A 21,317-nucleotide genomic window follows, 5' to 3' on the forward strand; every position below is an offset into this window, starting at 1 on the left:
TGAGAGAAAAATCAAAATCTGAATTACCATGCTTTCTCTGGGAACAGGAGAAGATACAGGTATCAACTCTTTCTCCTGAGGTATAAATTATTCTCTCCTCCCTAAAATGCCGAATTCCTTACCTTACTTTGTCCTCTTCTTCAGAAGTCTTCCTCCCGCATCTCTTCAGACGACCGCTAAAGAAACTAACGGTCAAGAGCAAGCGCTCTACTTATAGAAAGAGGATGAGGAACAGGACGTAGCGCTGGGTGGACAAACGGATGAGCCGCACTGGAGTTAGGGAAGATGAAAGATGTAGAGGTGGGGGAGGGGTGAAGAGAGACACTCGCGAGAGCAACTGGCGAGAGCAACTCGCGGGAGAAACTCTGAAGAAAACTGCAATGACAGAATGTGTTCTCTACTTTTTTACTGCATACTTTTCCCAGTTGCTTTAATCAATATAAAGGAGAAGGGCTTTCCTGGTGGCGCAGTGTTTGAGAGTCCGCCTGGTGAGACAGGGCACATGGGTACGTACTCCGGTCTGGGAAGTTCCCACATGCTGCAGAGCGGCTGGGCCCGTGAGCCATGGCCGCTGAACCTGCGCGTCCGGAGCCTGTGCTCCGCAACAGGGGAGGCCACAAGGGTGAGAGGACTGCGTATCGCAAAAAAAAAAAAAAAAAAAAAAAAAAGTAAAAGGCAATTTGGGGGAATAATGTGAATTTCCATATAATCAGTAGGGAGAGTTCAGGGATTTTTTGATACATGAGAAATGGGGAGGACCAGATCATGAAGCATTTTGCTTGCTATGCAAATATGCTACCTAATTTTTTAGTGGAACTGTTCAAATAATTTTAAACAGAAACATGAATGTCTACAAGATAAAATGCATATGGTACTTTAATATGATACAAAGGAAGGCAGACAAAAAGTAATCTAAGCTTCAAAATTTAGTAGTTATATGAAACTGGGTAAACTACCTCAACTCTTAAATTTACCCAGTCTACAGAAACAAGATGATAAAGAATGATCAGATAGGGTTATTGCGAGGTTAAATGATGTCATGAGCACATTGAGCAAAACGTCTAAAAACATAATTCAGGGTTCAAAACAAAATTGCGGAAATACTGTAATTGTTTTATATTAAGTGGGAGCCTGAGATTAATTTGTAATCCTGCCTTTCTTAGAGACTGGTCAAAATCATGATACAGTTTTTTTTGTTTTTTGTTTTTTTTTTTACTATACGTCGGCCTCTGACGTGTGCGGTCCCTCCCATTGCAAAGCAGAGGCTCCGACGCGCAGGCTCAACTGCCATAGCTCACGGGCCCAGCTCCTCCGCGGCATGTGGAATCCTCCCGGACTGGGACACGACCCCTTGTCCCCTTAATCGACAGACGGACTCTCAACCACTGCGCCACCAGGCAAGCCCCGAAACTGTTTGTTTTCAATTATGTTCCTTTGCATAATTTGTATAAAGTAAATAATCATTGTATACTTTCACTAATAATAAGCCTAAAAGAGCATAGAAAGACATGACAGAACACACACACGATTGGAGTGAAGAATAATTATTAACAAAAAGATATGAAAAATAATTAGTAGAAATCTTTGGTGGATAACAAATGATTTAACAGAAGACAGTTTACCAATAATTATTCAAGAAGAAGTAGAAACCCCAGACGTACATTATAGTCAATTCTAGGAGATAGCTGAAATTTTGCTAAAAAAGCTAGTATACTGATGATAAATATAAATAAATGCTATTACTCAGATGACAAAGGTTGTGTGTCAATACTGTTTACACACGTAACCTCTAAAGATAGCATGCACAAAATGTATGACAATACAAATGGTAATGAATTAGAAACAGGGCCACTTCCTTTCTGGGAATAACTACTGCAGACTAACTGGTCAAATAAAAATATCTAATAAATATTGTGGGCTGGCTACTATAGGAAGTGCTTCATTTACTTATGAATTTAACTATCTCATTTGATTATTGCCACAGTCCTATTGACTGCTATTCTTATCCTCATTGTACAGATTAAAAACTTTTTTTCTCAGGTATGTGCAACACTTTTTGAAGAAGAAAACAGTAAAATTCTTTGAAATACTTGAAAAATGACTTGAGCAACTGGAGATGGATGTTCTAATATGACTTCCATATGACCTTCAATAATATGTAAATAATATAAATAATGTGAATGAAAATTATAAGGTTATATCATACAATGTATTAAGGTATCTATATTTATATATGTATATATCTGTGTATATTACATATTTACTTATATATAATCTGTATATACATATTACACATATTGCATTCTCAATTAGATTTTTAGAGTTTATTTAGAAGAATTAACATTCAGAAATTTAGAGCACATTCTAACAAATGGCATCCTTTCTGGATATTAAACAGGATTATAAAGCCATGGTAAATGGAATGATTTAGTGAACACACAGAAAAGTAATAATCAGAAAGCATGTCCATAATAATAAAGGAACAACTGGTAATTTTAAAGTGTTCTCGATAAAACAGAAGGCAAAGCGCAATCAATACATTTTGCTATCGAATTTTTAGATAATATTGTGGGTAGAGGAACATGTTGGATATGTTGCATCTGCATGGATTGATTCAAGACTGCATGGATAGATTCAAACAGCAAAATTCACACTATAGGAGACTATATGGGATAATCAATATGGATTTATAATAAATTGAAAAAAATAAAGAATTGAAGGGGGAAACTGTTTTAGAAAATCATTAAAAACATTTGAACCAATTGCAAAGTTCAAACCTTATTTGCATTTTATTTCAGTGAAACTGAAAACATTTTTAGTTTGCCATTTATGAGAAAAATGGAAATTTGAACATACTTGATATTTTATGATTTTTAAGAAATTATTAATATCCTTGTGGGTTTTCTCTACTAATGTGATGGCCTACAATTGTCCATTACATATCTACTGACTTGGCTTGACCAAACTGTAATCAGCCTTCTCTCCTCCTCACAGTGTGCTAAACTTTGACCTGCCCCTCAACTTCGGGGAATCACTAACATACTAAGGTCAGAACATATTCTGTAACAGCTTATTCTGAGAATCAGCTGGCAGGGGAAACATTTTCTATTAAAATACCCCTATTTTACCGCCTGCTCACCCCTCTGCTTCTGTCCCACTAGGTTTCTGCTGGCCTTGCTCATCCTTTCCTCTTAAAAAATACTTTTTCTACTTGATGTTGAAATACTTGAAGATTCTGAAATCAAAGTGTTCTTCTATTCAATCGTCTTTGTGAATAAACTCTTTCCTTACCTAGGTCTTAATTTGGTTTTCAGTTTTCTGGTGCTATGACGCAGACAAAGTGTTGACAGCCTTTTAATCTTTATCATCCTGACCAACAGTGCTGCCCAAACCGGAGGGGTTCCAGCCCAGGATTTGTGTCTCAAATGAAAAAGTGTAAATGTTACCCTTGAGTAGAACTCCACCCTAACTGAGGCCTTAAACGGAGGTGTTCTCTCTCTATTGCCCAGGAGTGGATAGCACCATGAGACAGATAGTTCTTGATAGATAGTTCTTGTTCCCCAAGAACATGGCACCAAGCAGGTGACATCAGGAGTTAGTCAGCTTCTACCCAAGACACTGGAACAAGGTCCCCAGCTTCCAGGAATTCCTTATCTTTCTACCCTCACCGTTTTAACTGTCTTTCTTTGCTGATCTTTCATCTCTGTCCACTCCACCATCACTTTTGCTATCCGTATAACTGATCCTATTACAACTGTAGCTCTCCATAATAAGCCTCACATTGTATTACCTAGTTTTAAATTAATTTCTCATAGGAGTAGAGTTGATTTACAATGTTGTGTTAGTTTCTACTGCACAGCAAAGTGAATCAGTTATATATACATATGTCTCCCCTCTTTTCTAGATTCTTTTCCCACATAGGTCATTACAGAGCACTGAGTAGAGTTCCCTGTGCTATACAGTATGTCCTTAGTCTCTGTTTTCTATATAGTAGTGTGTATATGTCAATCCCAATCTCCCAATTTATCCCTCTCCCTCCCTTCCCCCCTTGGTGTATTACCCCTCTTTAACTTCTTCCTTACATGAGCTGTTTCCACCGTAAGAATTACTCTGTCCCTTCAAGGAGCCCCAGATGTATAGTATTCCTTCCCATGATTCAGAGCTAAACCTCACAGTCCTACTTCTGATTGATTTTATCTACCCACTTTCCTTTGGAAACCTGCAGTTTTCCCCAAATTGCTATACTGTCTCAGGTTTAAGGGCATCCTTTGTGTTGACACTTAGTAAGGGGAAACTTTAGATTTTCTCTGTAGACTTCAATACTTTTTAGAAAAAGCAATGCATATTTCCACTGTAACATAACCAACAGCTGTTTCAAAGATCTAGGTATTTTAGATTATACTACTTTGCCACCAATACAAATACTTACACTATTATTACGGGAGGTCAAAGTACATATTCCTTACCTTGTTCTTTTAATACAGTATACTGAGAAGGTCCTAAATACAATTTAACCTTTACTTGGAACTGTGTCCTGCCATCAAAAACTTGGGAACTTTCCTCTTCCAAAATGGATGGGACAGTACTTTCATCAAAAGGGTCATATGAACTCTGAAGTATAAACCCATCTGACAACCATTTTCATGAACTCTAGGTAACTCCTAATGAGACATATTTATGACTACTTTGCATATTAGTATCTTTCTGCCAGATGAGCTGGTATCTGTTATCTAGCTAATTAGTCCCTATCAAATCTTTAACTAGATTATCTTCTTTCCTCACGTTAACTACATTTTTACCTCTGATTTAAGTTTTCTAGGAACCTGATGACTCTACAAAGACACGTGACAACTACAACTTAGGTGCAGAATTCCACCTAAGCATGCATGTGACCTTTCTTGGTCACGAGGTTCTCAAGAAGCCTTAGAAAACGAGTAAGAGATTGAGAGTTCAATTAAAAATTTGACTATTGCAGCAGAAGACAAACAAGCAACCTTTACTCTTGGAGCTTGTGCTGTGTAGGCCATTCAGAAAGGTCACCAAAACTCCTGCATCTTCCATGTTCTCCTTTAGTAAATAACTATGACTGTGGGCAATCTTATCGAAACTACCAACATCATCACCAGAGAACTCCAAAACTCCACTGAGTATTCCTTCATAATTGACTGGCATTGAACATGATTCTGGCTTCCTGCCTGTGGCCATTCTGTTGTAGCTGGAAGTACCTTCTCTGCATGTTTGCTGAAACCTCTCTGTTGTCTATGCCATCACCAAAACATTCAGACATCTCCTGAGCTTAGTCTTCTATGGTATTGTCCCTTGTTCCTTGAACTGAGTCTGCTTACCCTCAGGAATGTGTAGATCTCCTGAGCTGAGTCTGGACCTCTGAGGAGGGTCTTTGTCACCTAGGGTGGACCTAGGTTTCCTTGTGTTGAGTGTGAACATGTTCAGGTATTGTTTGGAGATAACTGAGCTGAGCTGATTGGGTCCCTGTGCTGAGTCTGAATGTCTTATGTGGATTTGTCATCTTCTGTGTTAGTTTTTCGTGCATCTTTATGTGGATGGAAGATCCATAATTTGAGCTGGGAGCCACCTACCATGAAATTTGAGGTCCTCGATCTAAGTGTGGCTATCCTGAGAATATCTGGTTTACCTGCGCTTTTTAATGGGCCCAATAGGTTTTGGTTCCCTGTTATGGGTATGGGTATACTGTGGTGGGACTGGGTCTTCAGATAAGGGTCTAAGACCCCTGTGATGTGGCCTGGGCATGCCTTAACTGAATTGGGGTCTCATAAGGTGGGTGTGGGATCTGTTAACGTAGATCACTGGCCCCCAAACTGACTCTGGGTCACCTGACTTGCATCTGCAGTAACTACAGCTGCATTTGTGTTCTCTGATTGTGGCTTGGGATCTCTTGAGCTTACCTGGGGTATCTGAAGCTGTCTGTAGTCCCCTGAGGTGGGTATGTGATCCCTGAGCTGAGTATGCACCCCCCCGGTGTGGGTCTGGGGATTTTGTGAGTATCTGAGTCTCTGTGGTGTTTTTTTTGAGGATGTCTGATAGACTTCTGGAGACAGTGTATATTCAGACATATGTCTACAAACACAACTTACTCGGCTCTTAAATCTTACAGAGAAAGCCTGAGAGAAAAGTCAAAATCTGAATTACCATGCTTTCTCTGGGAACAGGAGAAGATACAGGTATCAACTCTTTCTCCTGAGGTATAAATTATTCTCTCCTCCCTAAAATGCCGAATTCCTTACCTTACTTTGTCCTCTTCTTCAGAAGTCTTCCTCCCGCGTCTCTTCAGACGACCGCTAAAGAAACTAACGGTCAAGAGCAAGCGCTCTACTTATAGAAAGAGGATGAGGAACAGGACGTAGCGCTGGGTGGACAAACCGATGAGCCGCACTGGAGTTAGGGAAGATGAAAGACGTAGAGGTGGGGGAGAGGCGAAGAGAAAAACTCGCGAGAGCAACTGGCGAGAGATTCTCGCGAGAGCAACTGGCGAGAGCAACTCGCGGGAGAAACTCTGAAGAAAACTGCAGCGACAGAATGTGTTCTCTAGTTTTTTACTGCATACTTTTCCCAGTTGCTTTAATCAATATAAAGGAGAAGGGCTTTCCTGTTGGCGCAGTGGTTGAGAGTCTGCCTGCTGATGCAGGGCGCATGGGTTCGTGACCGGATCCGGGAAGATCCCACATGCTGCAGAGTGGCTGGGCCCGTGAGCCATGGCCGCTGAGCCTGCGCATCCGGAGCCAGTGCTGCGCAACGGGACAGGCCAAGACAGTGAGAGGCCCGCGTACCGCAAAAAAAAAAAAAAAGAAAAAAAAGTAAAGGCAATTTGGGGGTATAATGTGAATTTCCATATAATCTAGGGAGAGTTCAGAGACTTTTTGATACATGAGAAATGGGGAGGACCAGATCATGAAGCATTTTGCTTGTTATGCAAATATGCTACTTTATTTTTGAGTGGAACTGTTCAAATAATTTTAAACAGAAACATGAATGTCTACAAGATAAAATGCATATGGTACTTTAATATGATACAAAGGAAGGCAGACAAAAAGTAATCTAAGCTTCAAAATTTAGTAGTTATATGAAACTGGGGAAACTACCTAAACTCTTAAATTTACCCAGTCTACAGAAACAAGATGATAAAGAATGATCAGATAGGGTTATTGTGAGGGAAAATGATGTACTGAGCACATTGAACACAACGCCTAAAAACATAATTCAGGGTTCAAAACAAAAGGGTGGAAATATTGTAATTACTTTTAAGTGAGAGCGTGAGCTTAATTTGTAATCCTGCCTATTTTCGAGACTGGTCAAACTCATGATACTGCTTTTTTTGGGGTTTTTTTGCTGTACGCCGGCCTGTCACCTTTGCGGCCCCTCCCATTGCGGAGCACAGGCTCCGGACGCGCAGGCTCAGCGGCCATGGCTCACGGGCCCAGCCGCTCCGCGGCATGTGGGATCCTCCCGGACCGGGGCACGACCCCGTGTCCCCTGCATCGACAGACGGACTCTCAACCACTGCGCCACCAGGCAAGCCCCGAAACTGTTTGTTTTCAATTATGTTCCTTTGCATATTTTGTATAAAGTAAATAATCATTGTATATTTTCACTAATAATAAGCCTAAAAGAGCATAGGAAGACATGACAGAACACACACACGATTGGAGTGAAGAATAATTATTAACAAAAAGATATGAAAGATAATTAGTAGAAATCTTTGGTGGATAACAAATGATTTAACAGAAGACAGTTTACCAATAATTATTCAAGAAGTAGAAACCCCATACGTAATTTATAGTCAATTCTAGGAGATAGCTGAAATTTTGCTAAAAAAGCTAGTATACTGATGATAAATATAAATAAATGCTATTACTCAGATGACAAAGGTTGTGTGTCAATACTGTTTACAGATATAACCTCTAAAGATAGCATGCACAAAATGTATGACAATACAAATGGTAATGAATTAGAAGCAGGGCCACTTCCTTTCTGGGAATAACTACTGCAGACTAACTGGTCAAATAAAAATATCTAATAAATATTTTGGGCTGGCTACTATAGAAAGTGCTTCATTTACTTATGAATTTAACTATCTCATTTGATTATTGCCACAGTCCTATTGACTGCTATTCTTATCCTCATTATACAGATTAAAAGCTTTTTTCCTCAGGTATGTGCAAGACTTTTTTGAAGAAGAAAACAGTAAAATTCTTTGAAATACTTGAAGAATGACTTGAGCAATTGGAGATGGATGTTCTAATATGACTTCCATATGACCTTAAATAATATGTAAATAATATAAATAATGTGAATGAAAACTATAAGGTTATCTCATATATATATGTATTAAGGTATTTATGTTTATATATGTATATATCTGTGTATGTATATTACATATTTACTTACATATCACATGTATATACATATTACACCTATTGCATTCTCAATTAGATTTTCAGAGTTTATTTAGAAGAATTAACATTCAGAAATCATTTAGAGAATATTCTAACAAAGGGCCTCCTCTCTGGATATTAAAGAGGATTATAAAGCCATGGTAAATGGAATGATTTAGTGAACACACAGAAAAGTAATAATCAGAAAGCATGTCCAAAATAATAAAGGAACAACTGGTAATTTTAAAGTGTTCTCGATAAAACAGAAGCCAAAGCATAATCCATACATTTTGCTATTGAGTTTTTAGGAAATATTGTGGGTAGAGGAACATGTTGAATGAGACTGCATGGATAGATTCAGAAGCAAAATTCAAACTATAGGAGACTATATGGGATAATCAATCTGGTTTTATAATAAATTGTAAAAAAAATAATTGAAGGGGGAAACTGTTTTAGAAAACAATTAAAAACATTTGAACCAATTGCAAAGTTCAAACCTTATTTGCATTTTATTTCAGTGAAACTGAAAACATTTTTAGTTTGCCATTTATGAGAAAAATGGAAATTTGAACATACTTGATATTTAATGATTTTTTAGAAATTATTAATATCCTTGTGGGTCTTTTTCTAGTAATGTGATGGCCTACAATTGTCCATTACATATCTACTGGCTTGGCTTGACCAAACTGTAATCAGCCTTCTCTCCTCCTCACAGTGTGCTAAACTTTGACCTGCCCCTCAACTTCGGGGAATCACTAATATACTAAGGTCAGAACATATTCCGTAACAGCTTATTCTGAGAATCAGCTGGCAGGGGAAACATTTTCTATTAAAATACCCCTATTTTACCTCCTGCTCACCCCTCTGCTTCTGTCCCACTAGGTTTCTGCTGGCCTTGCTCATCCTTTCCTCTTAAAAAATACTTTTTCTACTTGATTTTGAAATACTTGAAGACTCTGAAATCAAAGTGTTCTTCTATTCAATCGTCTTTGTGAATAAACTCTTTCCTTACCTAGGTCTTAATTTGGTTTTCAGTTTTCTGGTGCTATGACGCAGATAAAGTGTTGAGAGCCTTTTGATCTTTATCATCCTGACCAACAGTGCTGCCCAAACCGGAGGGGTTCCAGCCCAGGATTTGTGTCTCAAATGAAAAAGTGTAAGTGTTACCCTTGAGTAGAACTCCACCCTAACTGAGGCCTTAAACAGAGGTGTTCTCTCTCTGTTGCCCAGGAGTGGATAGCACCATGAGACAGATAGTTCTTGACAGATAGTTCTTGTTCCCCAAGAACATGGCACCAAGCAGGTGACATCAGGAGTTAGTCAGCTTCTACCCAAGACACTGGAACAAGGTCCCCAGCTTCCAGGAATTCCTTATCTTTCTACCCTCACCGTTTTAACTGTCTTTCTTTGCTGATCTTTCATCTCTGTCCACTCCACCATCACTTTTGCTATCCGTATAACTGATCCCATTACAACTGTAGCTCTCCATAATAAGCCTCACGTTGTATTACCTAGTTTTAAATTAATTTTTCATAGGAGTAGAGTTGATTTACAATGTTGTGTTAGTTTCTACTGCACAGCAAAGTGAATCAGTTATATATACATATGTCTCCCCTCTTTTTTAGATTCTTTTCCCACATAGGTCATTACAGAGCACTGAGTAGAGTTCCCTGTGCTATACAGTATGTCCTTAGTCTCTGTTTTCTATATAGTAGTGTGTATATGTCAATCCCAATCTCCCAATTTATCCCTCTCCCTCCCTTCCCCCCTTGGTGTATTACCCCTCTTTATCTTCTTCCTTACATGAGCTGTTTCTCCCGTAAGAATTACTCTGTCCCTTCAAGGAGCCCCAGATGTATAGTATTCCTTCCCATGATTCAGAGCTAAACCTCACAGTCCTACTTCTGATTGATTTTATCTACCCACTTTCCTTTGGAAACCTGCAGTTTTCCCCAAATTGCTATACTGTCTCAGGTTTAAGGGCATCGTTTGTGTTCACACTTAGTGGGGGCTCTGTGCATGTTTAGCAGTAAACATTAGGGCAGACAGGAAGGGCACCCACTTCCTCTTTTCAGCCTCTCCTTCAGAGCCTAATTTCTTCACCCAAGTGCTGGATCCATCTTCAAGACATTGAAGCACACACGTAGCCACGAACTGGTTCCCAGTGGCCTCCCACAGCTGCCTGAGGGGGAAAGAGAAACCAGCTGAGGACAAACACCTACAGAGCAAAGGGAGCCCTGGAGCACCTCTCTAAGCAGGCGACCCGGGGACGCGCGAACCAACCTGAGAGCTCCAGGAAGAGGAAAGCGTGTCCCAAGTCGGCTGGGTCCCTAGCACCTTGTCTTCCTGTATGGTGCCACAGACAGGGGCACGGGGAATGTAATCGAGCCTGCGTGCTCCCCACGGTCAACCTGTCGAAGGCAACCGGGAGGAAACAGCACACAGGTGCACGTGACTCAGCTCCCACTATGCCCACTTTCAACCACACCGTCCCATAGGCAGGCAATCATTCCAAGAACAACCCGTGGAGCTAAATGTGCACGTGGGCTAGATCCACAGAGGGGAGGCGGGGGACAGAAAACAACTGGGACAGTAAACAAGGGGGCGCTGACCAAAATCCTTTCTCGTGGAAACACGTACGTGTAGAGTTCTGCTCAGGTATCTGCCCCTGTGTGGTGTGTGTGTGCGGGGCGTGGGGGGGCACGTGATGCACGTGCGTGCTCAGGAATAGGCACGACTACTCTCATGCATGCGTGGACGTTGGCATGGACGCGGGGACGTGGAAAAGCTTAAAGAGCTCAGAGAACGTACGTAAACTGTGGGCCAGTTGAAGCCCCCAAGCCAGGGAATCCAGCCCAGAGATACCACCCGTGGAGCAAAGTGTAAGGGGCATCACACGCCAGCACCCTCGACCAGGGGCTGAGACTAGAGGGAGGAAGAAAGCACCTGTGGAAGGACAGGGAGGATGCAAAGTACATGAGAATCATAAAGGGCCTGATGCCCAGGCCCAAAGAGGAAAGACCCACCCCCCACCCCTCCAGCCCCACTCCCATCTCAGCTACAGCCACCTTTATCTCCTTCTCCAGTGCACGAGCAACCTTTCCCCCACCCCTGTGTAGGCCCTTGAGAAACACCTGGCCTTTTTTCCGTAAGCTTTGGCACACCGACCCACACCGAGGCATAACCGACTGCCTCACACTGATTTTGCTGGTTTAAGACATCACTCTAATGTTCTGACAACCCTTGTGGCTCAGGAGTATGGCCGTGATGGCTTAGCTGGATTCTACCCCCGCTCGCCTGTCCCACAAGACTGGGGCGAAGGGCTGGGCTGGGATGTGGTCTCATTTGGAAGGTGGACGAGAGCAGAACCACTTTCACAGGGCATCCTTAGGGTCGGCAAAATTCACATCCTCGGGTTGGCAGTGGTGAAGGCATGCATGCGTGCGTGGTGGCCCTTGACTGGGTGCAGTCCTCAGCACCTCAGTGTGTGCGCACGTGTCCAAATAAAGTTTCTGGCGTTCCCCAGTGCCACCAAAGCGTGTCGTCCCTCTCTCGGTCTCTCAAAACACAGGATGGCCAAGTCAACTTCGTCTTGTGCCATGTGTCAATGTCCGTTCCCGGAGGGACGCTTGTCACCTTATGTTGGCTAGCAGAAAGGCAATTTTTGCCTGCCACTCAAGCGTTTGAAAGGCACTATGCAAGCGTGTGGTCACACAAAGTCCGAGAACCCGTGGGTGCCAATCACACACGAGGAGAGCCCTTTTGGTGCCAGGCAAGGTAGAATTTCTCGGAGAGTTTAAGTATCCAGAGGGGATCCCAGGAGAGTGGGCCACAGACGGAGGGAGCAGATACATACAGAAACAAGAACGTGCACGCACACACACTCACACACACACACACACACACACACACACACACAAAGACAGAGGGGAGACAGACAGACACTCAGAAGGAGCTCTTCACTGCATGGCTTTTCTGCTCTTGAGCAAAGGAATTCAAGTGTAGCAAAGAGCTGGGTTTGCCGGACACTCCTCTCTCATGCCACAGAGCTTCGGGCTCTATGTCCCCTGGAAGAAAAGTATCCAGCAACTTCGGCCACCATGCATTTCCTTGTACATTTTCTGAGAGTTCCCAGTGGTTAAAGGTCCCGAGGCAAACTGGATTCTGATTTTCTGATTTTGGAGCGGGAACTCCTGGCTCCAACTGGCACAGGCCACATAGGTATCACAGGGCACCCCAGACACAAGGCCGGAGGCCTCCCTGGAGGCCAGCTCTTTGTGGAACCTGGGCTGCTAAGCCGGGCGTGGGGAACGGGTGTTTGGGGGGACCCGGCAATCCCAGAGGCCGGCCTGTTTCCACAGGGCGAGGGGCGAGGCAGCCGAGGGTGACGCCCACTGTCCTCGCCCTGATTGGTCGTGATGGGGCCCAGCGGCCTGGGCGTGGCTTGGAACTCCTTCCTGCCACCTGGACACGCATGCCTGGCGGCCAATGCTCCTGCGCATGCGTTTCAGCGCTCTTCACCGCAGAGGCTCCAGGGAACGGTTCAGTCCGCAGTGAAGCGTGATTCCAGTCGCTAGGCCTGCGCGGTGCTCGGCCCTCGTGCTGAGCTTCCAGCTGCCGCACCTTCGCCGCTACCCCAGCTCAGAGCCAGGTCCGCATGGGCAGTGAGGCGGGACCCGGGGTCATTCTAGGTGTGGGAGGGGGTCCTCAGGAAGCAGGGGCCCGCGGGTCCCCTGCTGTGGTGCGGGAGGTGGGTAGGGTGCTGGCACTAGTTGATGGTGGGGGCGAGGAGGCCGCCATCTTTAGCGGGGAGGTGGTGCAGCAATGCCCGGCCCTGTTGGAGGGAGAGGTGGCGCGTATCGGGGAGGTGTTTTGGCTGCCTGTGGAGGACATGATGGATGAGGTTGAGGTGGTGGCGGAGGAGCAGCAGCAGGAAGAGCAGGAAGAGCGGAAGCAGGTGGTGGCGGAAGAGCCGGAGGAGGAGCCCCAGGAGCAGGGGCAGGAAGAGCCAGGGCCTCGACCCACGATCACCGGGTCCCCGCTGGAGGCGCTGCAGGCGCTGCAGGCCCTGCAGTTAGAGCTAAGCACTCTGAATACCCAAGCCAGCAGGACCTACTCTCGGCTCAAGCGCAGGATCTGTCAGCGGCGGGAGTCTCACTTGGATGGCAGAAGCGCCATCATTCAGGGCATCCCTGGCTTCTGGACCAGAGCCGTATCCTTACAGAGGCCCCTTGGGGTTGGCTGCGGTGAAGGAGGAGCAGGAGTAGGAGCGGCGGGGGTGAGGGTGGGGTGGGGGAGGGGAGGGGGAGCGGTGGGCGCAGGTGCAGGCCAAGAGCACTGAGGAATGTGGGTACAGGAGGGCATGAGTGGCTCCAAAGAGGCAGCAGGAACAGAGGGAGGCCACAGCTGTAGGTGTCTGAGCGAAAACTTTGGGTGAATGGTCTTGGCCTGCAGCGTGCACAGCAGTACTTCCCCAGGGTGGAGGGAAGAGCCCGTGGCAAGGTCACAATTGGGAATAGCCCCGAGCACCCCTCACACAGAGCAGTTACTGGAAGTGTGCATTATCCCGGGGAACTGGCAGGAGACAAGCGGAAGTCCCAATACCCGTCGTGGTCAGTCAGAGCCCGTGTAGTTGTTCCAGCTGCCTCAGTGCAAAAGCACAAGGTCCTGCCTGCACACAGGGTGAAGTTGTAAGGGGCAGCTGTCCTTGGCCGGACACCAGGACCCCGGACACGCTCTTGGGCTGGCAAGAATCCTTACCTCCCCAGGCCTTTCACCAGCACACTCGAGTCTGTGGAAGACACACAGGCGCAGGCACGCCCCTGACCTCCCCGTGGACCCTGTGAGTCCTGCAGAGCTCCAGACACACCCACGCAGGCCCTTCTGAAGACAGGAAACAGGGCAAAGGCCCAAGGCTTCGTCTTTGAACACACACACACGCGCACGTACTCACACACACACACACACACAGGCACTCACACAAACACCCACAAGCCCATGCACACACGGCGTAAGAGAAGGCATGAGGCAGCGACAGCACATCTAGACTGCTTACGGAGTGACATGCCGGCACCCAGCACACACAGGTCAGTTAGAGATCAGGTTCGTTCAGGAAACAGGCCCTCCCCGGGTGGGTGCACTGGACCCCAAGGCAGCCACAGGCAAGAGCACGTCTGATGGCAGGGCAGGGGCCGAGGACGTCTTTGAGGGCCGGATGGGCATTAGCGCTTACGGATCTGGCAGATCTGCTGCTGCAGTCTTTTCCTCTGGCGGGTCTGGGGACTGGTTCTGCGGCTTGTAGCTCTTCCTTCCCTGAGGTGTGGCATGTGAAGCCTCCTTGACCTAAAGCAGATTATGAACCACCCCCAGATTTCGGCCGTGATCAGTGACCAAGATGAAGACCTGCTTAGCTACATGATCAATTTGGAGGTCAGTCTGGAGAGACTGGGGCGTCGTGGGTGGAGGCAGGTGGCCGGTAGGGAGGGGGCGGGGTTGTCCTTAAAGGTTGGGTGTAAGCAGCAGGAGAAGGGAAGGGGAAATGGTTTGTGGCTGCCAAGCAGGCAAGCTCAGGACCCCTAGAAGAGCTCCTGCCCTTCTCCTCCTCTTGGGCGTGGCAGGTGAAGGAACTGGGCCATCCGAGGCACCACTGCAAGTTGAAGTTTTTCTTTCGACCCAACCCCTACTTCTGGAATGACGTGATCCTTAAGGAGTATCACCTTAGCATCGCTGGTAGGAGGGGCTCCCGCGGGGCTGCGGGGTGAGGGGAGGCTGGGGAAGGGTGTGGATGCTGGGCCACCGTGACTGTGATCCTTGCCTGTCTCCCCTGTCTTCCTCCAGGATACAGGGCGTCTCGTTCCACTAGCATCTATTGGTTCTGGGATTATGAACGGGGAGCTCCCAGCCACAGGCAGGACCCCACCGGCCTTCACTTCCTCAACTGGTTGTCTGACCACAACTGCCCAGGGTCTAACAAGATTGCTGAGGTGGGGTGCCTCTGGTCCCCCTCAGCGGTGGTGACGCTGGAGTCCCCCGGCTGCTTGGGGGGAGGGACGTGGGCCTGGCCTGCCCTGTCCCGACCTGGCCCCTTTCCCCTACCAGATCATCGGCGAGGACCTGTGGCCCAATCCTCTGCGCTACTACCCGAGGGAGGAAGGCCCCACGGGGACAGGTAACTGAGACGAGGACAGGTGGTTAAGGAGCCCAGGGGCTGGGCGCTGAAATGAGTGTGGTCCGGGTACACTGGGGCTCTCCCTTTTCCCAAATGGGAAAGCTCAGGCTGAGAGCACACTGTGGGCGGAGCTGGGTTTCAGGTCACCCCGGCCTTGGCGGCGGGTGAGAGGGTGAGAATGGAGCCGGGAGGACTGTAGGGCACACGGGGTAGCAGGACTCTAACCAGCTAAACTTTCAGGGTGAGTGCCCCAGGTGTCTATGAAAGAGGCAAGCACCTCCTTAAGCAGGCACCTGTGTGTGAATCATCAGTCCCTGGCTTCAGCCTGCCCTCAGCTGGGGATCACCTGGGCCCCTCCCTCTGGCCCCTCCCTCCTGGCAAAGGCCTACAGATGCCGAGGAGCTTCATTCCGAGTCTCCTCCCGCCTCTTTGCTGACTTTCCGAGTCTTCTTTGAATTTTCACGTCCATCCCTGAGCCTCCCAGCACCACCACACAGACAGTCCCGGAAATGGCACAAGGCTAGCTGGGGACAATATTGAGGACCTGGGGCAGGAAATGGCAAGGGACCACAAAAGGGCCGGGCCTGCCACCCACCAACGCCATGTCTCATATTGCTGGACACAGCCAGTGTCCCCTGCTGAGACGCCTTGTGCCCCGTTTGTGTTCCCGTCCCTGTGCTCCTGTGTGTGTGTGTACGTGTCTGTGTGTCGGGCGCACTCCAGACCCAGAGATGAAGGCACCGGGGGAGCCTCAGAGGTTGGCCAAAGAGCACCAGAGTCAGGAGGCGTCTACAGATGTGGGAGACGGGTGGAGGTGTCTACCTACGCGGTTCGGGTGCCCACGGGAGAAACGAGGAAAGGATGGCCAATGAAGGTTCCAGAGAGCGGGGCCCCACGTGCCGGGAATGACGCCCAGAGAGACATAAACACGCTCACAAGTGCTCCTGTCTTGGTGTGTGTGTATAGGTACGGGGGTTCGTGGAGTATTCACGAGTGAATCAAGTGGTGTGGGGCTTCTTAGCCCGTGCCTGCGGCCCTCCCTGTCTGTGGGCGAGATGGCGGGCCTGGGGAAGTGGAGGACGTGGGGAGGGCAGGACGATGTGGGATTCCGGAGAGGCCCAGGGCCTTCCTCACAGGGCAGGGACTGGAAGGAGGAGGAGGCAAAGAAAGAGAGCCTGCTGAACTGGAGACTTGCTCCGCAGGCAGGGCAAGGAGACAGGGAAGGGCCCTGGCCTGCAGGGGCCTAATGGCCTGGTGCCGCCTAGGGCCCGTGCCTGAGCCAGCAGCCTCCATCCAGGACGTCTGGCGCACACTGGCACGACGCGAGGCAGGTGACTCCTTAAGCTCAGGCTGACCGTTGAGCACACAGGGTGGGAGCGTGGGATCCTTGCGGGCACTAGCAGCCCGCCCCGCGGGGCAGCGTTCCAAGGACGCGTGAGGCAGACGCCGGTGTGACGTGTCGCTGTGTGCCCCGGTGGCGGCGTGGGTGAGTGTGTGCATGCGGGCGAGCGAGCGAGCAGACAAGGAAGGCGGCCGGGTTGTTTGCATGCAGGGACCCTGGGACAGTGACAGAGAGCAATGCCTGCGGGCGCAGCAGACGGCTTGCTGGCTTCCAGGCTCTGCTGACTGGGGAAGAGAGGAACTGCCAGAGAGAAGCCCCGTTCCCTCGTGAGCAAAAGGCCGCCCGTGAATCCCTTCCTTTTCCTGGGCTCTCATCCCTGCATGCAACAGGCAGAGGGGCAAAGGTGAGGGCTGAGGGCTGAGGGGAAGCGGCTGAAGGGCACCCACCTGCCTTCCCAAACCGCAGGTGTGCCGCCTGCCTTGCTTCCCGCCCCGGCGATCCGAGGGGCAGCACGTAACTGTTACTCAGTCTCTGCTACACAGAGGCTAAAATCCTCTATCCGAGCCTGCCCTAGGGAGCGGAGGGGGCGGGACGCTTAGCGGAACTAATGCCCAAGAGGAGCACGCTTCTCCTCAAGAAACCGTCCGGTGAGCAGTTCTCGTCCTCTGGGAGCCTCCATCCGCACATCCCTCCGGCAGGCCTGGACCCCGCTACGTGGCAGGCTCCTCTCAGCTTACTGTGCGCCAGGCCTCGGGAAAGAGAAAGCCCTGGAGCAGACAGACCTCGGGCTGGGAGGCCCAAGGATCCGTTTTGGGGTGGGGCATGGGGGGTGGCCCGGGGCAGGTGAGGGGAAGGGATGGCGGGCACCGGGAGTGCTCCTTCCTGAGCGGACAGCTGCTTTCCAGGCACACCTCTGGCCCAATGCACGAGGTCCGGGACCGACTCTGCGGCAGCTGGGCTTGGGAGAGTGGAGCGCGGTCCCCCGCGCTCCCTCCCCGTTGCCTGCACTTTGGTTCCAAGGGGAGCACCTCTGTCCCTGTGGTACCGGCCACGCTGACCTTCCTTTGCTTGTTTGGACTCCTGAGACCACGTGGGTGCCCACTGCCCCCGCAGCTGTTTCAAGACCAAGGAGGGTTGCAGCACCAGGGCAGCTTCAGGAATCCTCGTCCTCGCCTCCCAGCTGCACTGGCTGCGCCCTGCCGTGCATCAGCCTTGGGGATCTGAAGCCCTGAGGGCCGTGGTGTACACTTCTAGGGTGGCACACAGCCGTGGCCTAGAGAGGAAGGCCTGCCCCGCTCCGGCTGCTGTCCCCGCAGGCAGAGAGACAGACACACAGACAGGGACTCTGTCCCTCCTCAGCTCCGTGATCCTTAAGCTGGAAGGGAGCCTCCCTCGTGGCTCCCACACTCCGGTGCCTAGGGTTCCCTACCGTGGACGCAAAGGGAAACTACGTGCAGTGGCCCTGCGGCTGCACGTGGGACACAGGGCAGCGGGGGACCTCCGACCCTCAGCCGGGCCCAAGTCCCTGGAGCCCTCTTGCCCTGGTCAGCGCTGCTGGGAGGGGCCTAGCAAGGATGAAAGGCTAGAGGGAAGGTTGGACAGCGTCCTCCCACAGCTTGACCTGGGCCACCCACGCGTAAGGCGCCATGGCTGGGTTCAGGTGCGGCCCGCCTGCCCAGGCACGATGTGGCAGAAATGGTCAGGCCACCCCCTGGTGGGGAAGGAAGGCTTACACTGCCCGCTGTGGCCCCGGGTGCCCACCGCCGGGGCCTCGTGGTCCAACCCAGTGGATGCACCTCACTGAGATTCACCCTGGGGAACAAAGCTTCGACTTTGAGGGTGGAAACCTGTCAGCCCCGCTGGGGCACGGCACGCGGGGCTTCCCCTGTAGCTGTTGTTCAAGGTGGAGGGCCCACATCCTCCATGCTGTCCCTCACCGCGTCGTCCCTTGGCATATCGGGTTATCGGGGCCCTGAGACGTATGACTTCTTGTCCAGCGGGGATCTCCCTCATCCACTCAGGAGGGAGCACGCAGGCTCCATCTCTGTGAAGACGGTTTCTGTGTTGAAGTCAGCCAGGGTCTTGGTGTCCTTGTCCCTTGTGAGGCAGCTTCTAAGCTCGGCCCTGCCCGTGTTGGGGGCCCTGCCATTTCCGTGCATGAGCTCGTGTCTTTTTCTCTGACTGCGGCCAGGAGCCCCTCTGTCAGATATCCCGCCTCGCTGCCTGTCTAAAGCGATCACATTCTCCGGTCCCTATGCCCTTCTCTGCTGGCACGTCTCTGCCCGGTGCCGCTGGGGGCACGTTCTCTCTGTGTATCACACAGAACCTGAAGGAGGTCTGCCCCAGGTGACACTGGCAGGGCCCCTGGTTTCTAGGTCAGGCTCTTCGGTGTCACCTGGCCAACCCGTTACCAGGGGGTCAGCGGACCTACAGCCGAGCGGTAGGCTCGGCCAACACAGAGCTACCGAGAGGAACGGAAAGGTAGCCTTGTCCTTGATGAAGTCAGTGAGGCCCCGAGTGGGCAGAGGGCCTCCCGGCGAATGAAGAGGGTGCTGCTTTCTGCACCAGGGACGGGTTGACGCTGGCCCCTGGGGCAGGCAAGATTCCCAGGGTGGCCATCAGGGTGGGGGCCCTGTGCGTGTTTAGCAGTAAACAGGGCAGACGGGAAGGGAGCCCACCTCATCTTTTCAGCCTCACCTTCAGAGCCTAATTTCTTCACCCAAGTGCTGCATCCACCTTCAGGACATTGTAGCACACACGTAGTCACGAACTGGTTCCCAGTGGCCTCCCACAGCTGCCTGAGGGGGAAAGAGAAACCAGCTGAGGGCAAACACCTACAGAGCAAAGGGAGCCCTGGAGCACCTATCTAAGCAGACGGCCCGGGGACGCGCGAACCAACCTGAGAGCTCCAGGAAGAGGAAAGCGTGTCCCAAGTCGGCTGGGCCCCTAGCACCTTGTCTTCCTGTATGGTGCCACAGACAGGGGCACGGGCAATGGAATCGAGCCTGCGTGCTCCCCACAGTCACCCTGTCCAAGGCAACCGGGAGGAAACAGAACACAGGTGCACGTGACTGAGCCTCCCACTGCACTCACTTTCAACCACACCGTCCCACAGGCAGGGCAATCGTTCCAAGAACAACCCGTGGAGCTAAATGTGCACGTGGGCTAGATCCACAGAGGGGAGGCGGGGGACAGAAAACAACTGGAACAGTAAACAAGGGGGTGCTGACCAAAATCCTTTCTCGTGGAAACACGTACGTGTAGAGTTCTGCATAACTACCTGCCCGTGTGTGGCGTGTGTGGGGGGGGGGGGGGTAGTGGGGGGGCACGTGTGTGCACGTGCGTGCTCAGGAATAGGCACGACTACTGTCATGCATGCGTGGACGTTGGGATGGACGCGGGGACGTGGAAAAGCTTAAAGAGCTTATAGAACGTATGTAAACTGTGGGCCAGTTGAAGCCCCCAAGCCAGGGAATCCAGCCCAGAGATACCACCCGTGGAGCAAAGTGTAAGGGGCATCACACGCCAGCACCCTCGACCAGGGGCTGAGACTAGAGGGAGGAAGAAAGCACCTGTGGAAGGACAGGGAGGATGCAAAGTACATGAGAATCACAAAGGGCCCGATGCCCAGGCCCAAAGAGGAAAGACCCACCCCCCACCCCTCCAGCCCCACTCCCATCTCAGCTACAGCCACCTTTATCTCCTTCTCCAGTGCACGAGCAACCTTTCCCCCACCCCTGTGTAGGCCCTTGAGAAACACCTGGCCTTTTTTCCGTAAGCTTTGGCACACCGACCCACACCGAGGCATAACCGACTGCCTCACACTGATTTTGCTGGTTTAAGACATCACTCTAATGTTCTGACAACCCTTGTGGCTCAGGAGTATGGCCGTGATGGCTTAGCTGGATTCTACCCCCGCTCGCCTGTCCCACAAGACTGGGGCGAAGGGCTGGGCTGGGATGTGGTCTCATTTGGAAGGTGGACGAGAGCAGAACCACTTTCACAGGGCATCCTTAGGGTCGGCAAAATTCACATCCTCGGGTTGGCAGTGGTGAAGGCATGCATGCGTGCGTGGTGCAGTCCTCAGCACCTCAGTGTGTGCGCACGTGTCCAAATAAAGTTTCTGGCGTTCCCCAGTGCCACCAAAGCGTGTCGTCTCTCTCTCGGTCTCTCAAAACACAGGATGGCCAAGTCAACTTCGTCTTGTGCCATGTGTCAATGTCCGTTCCCGGAGGGACGCTTGTCACCTTATGTTGGCTAGCAGAAAGGCAATTTTTGCCTGCCACTCAAGCGTTTGAAAGGCACTATGCAAGCGTGTGGTCACACAAAGTCCGAGAACCCGTGGGTGCCAATCACACACGAGGAGAGCCCTTTTGGTGCCAGGCAAGGTAGAATT

The sequence above is a fragment of the Delphinus delphis genome, chromosome Y (genome assembly GCF_949987515.2).
Source record: "Delphinus delphis chromosome Y, mDelDel1.2, whole genome shotgun sequence".
Classification (NCBI taxonomy): Eukaryota; Metazoa; Chordata; class Mammalia; order Artiodactyla; family Delphinidae; genus Delphinus; species Delphinus delphis.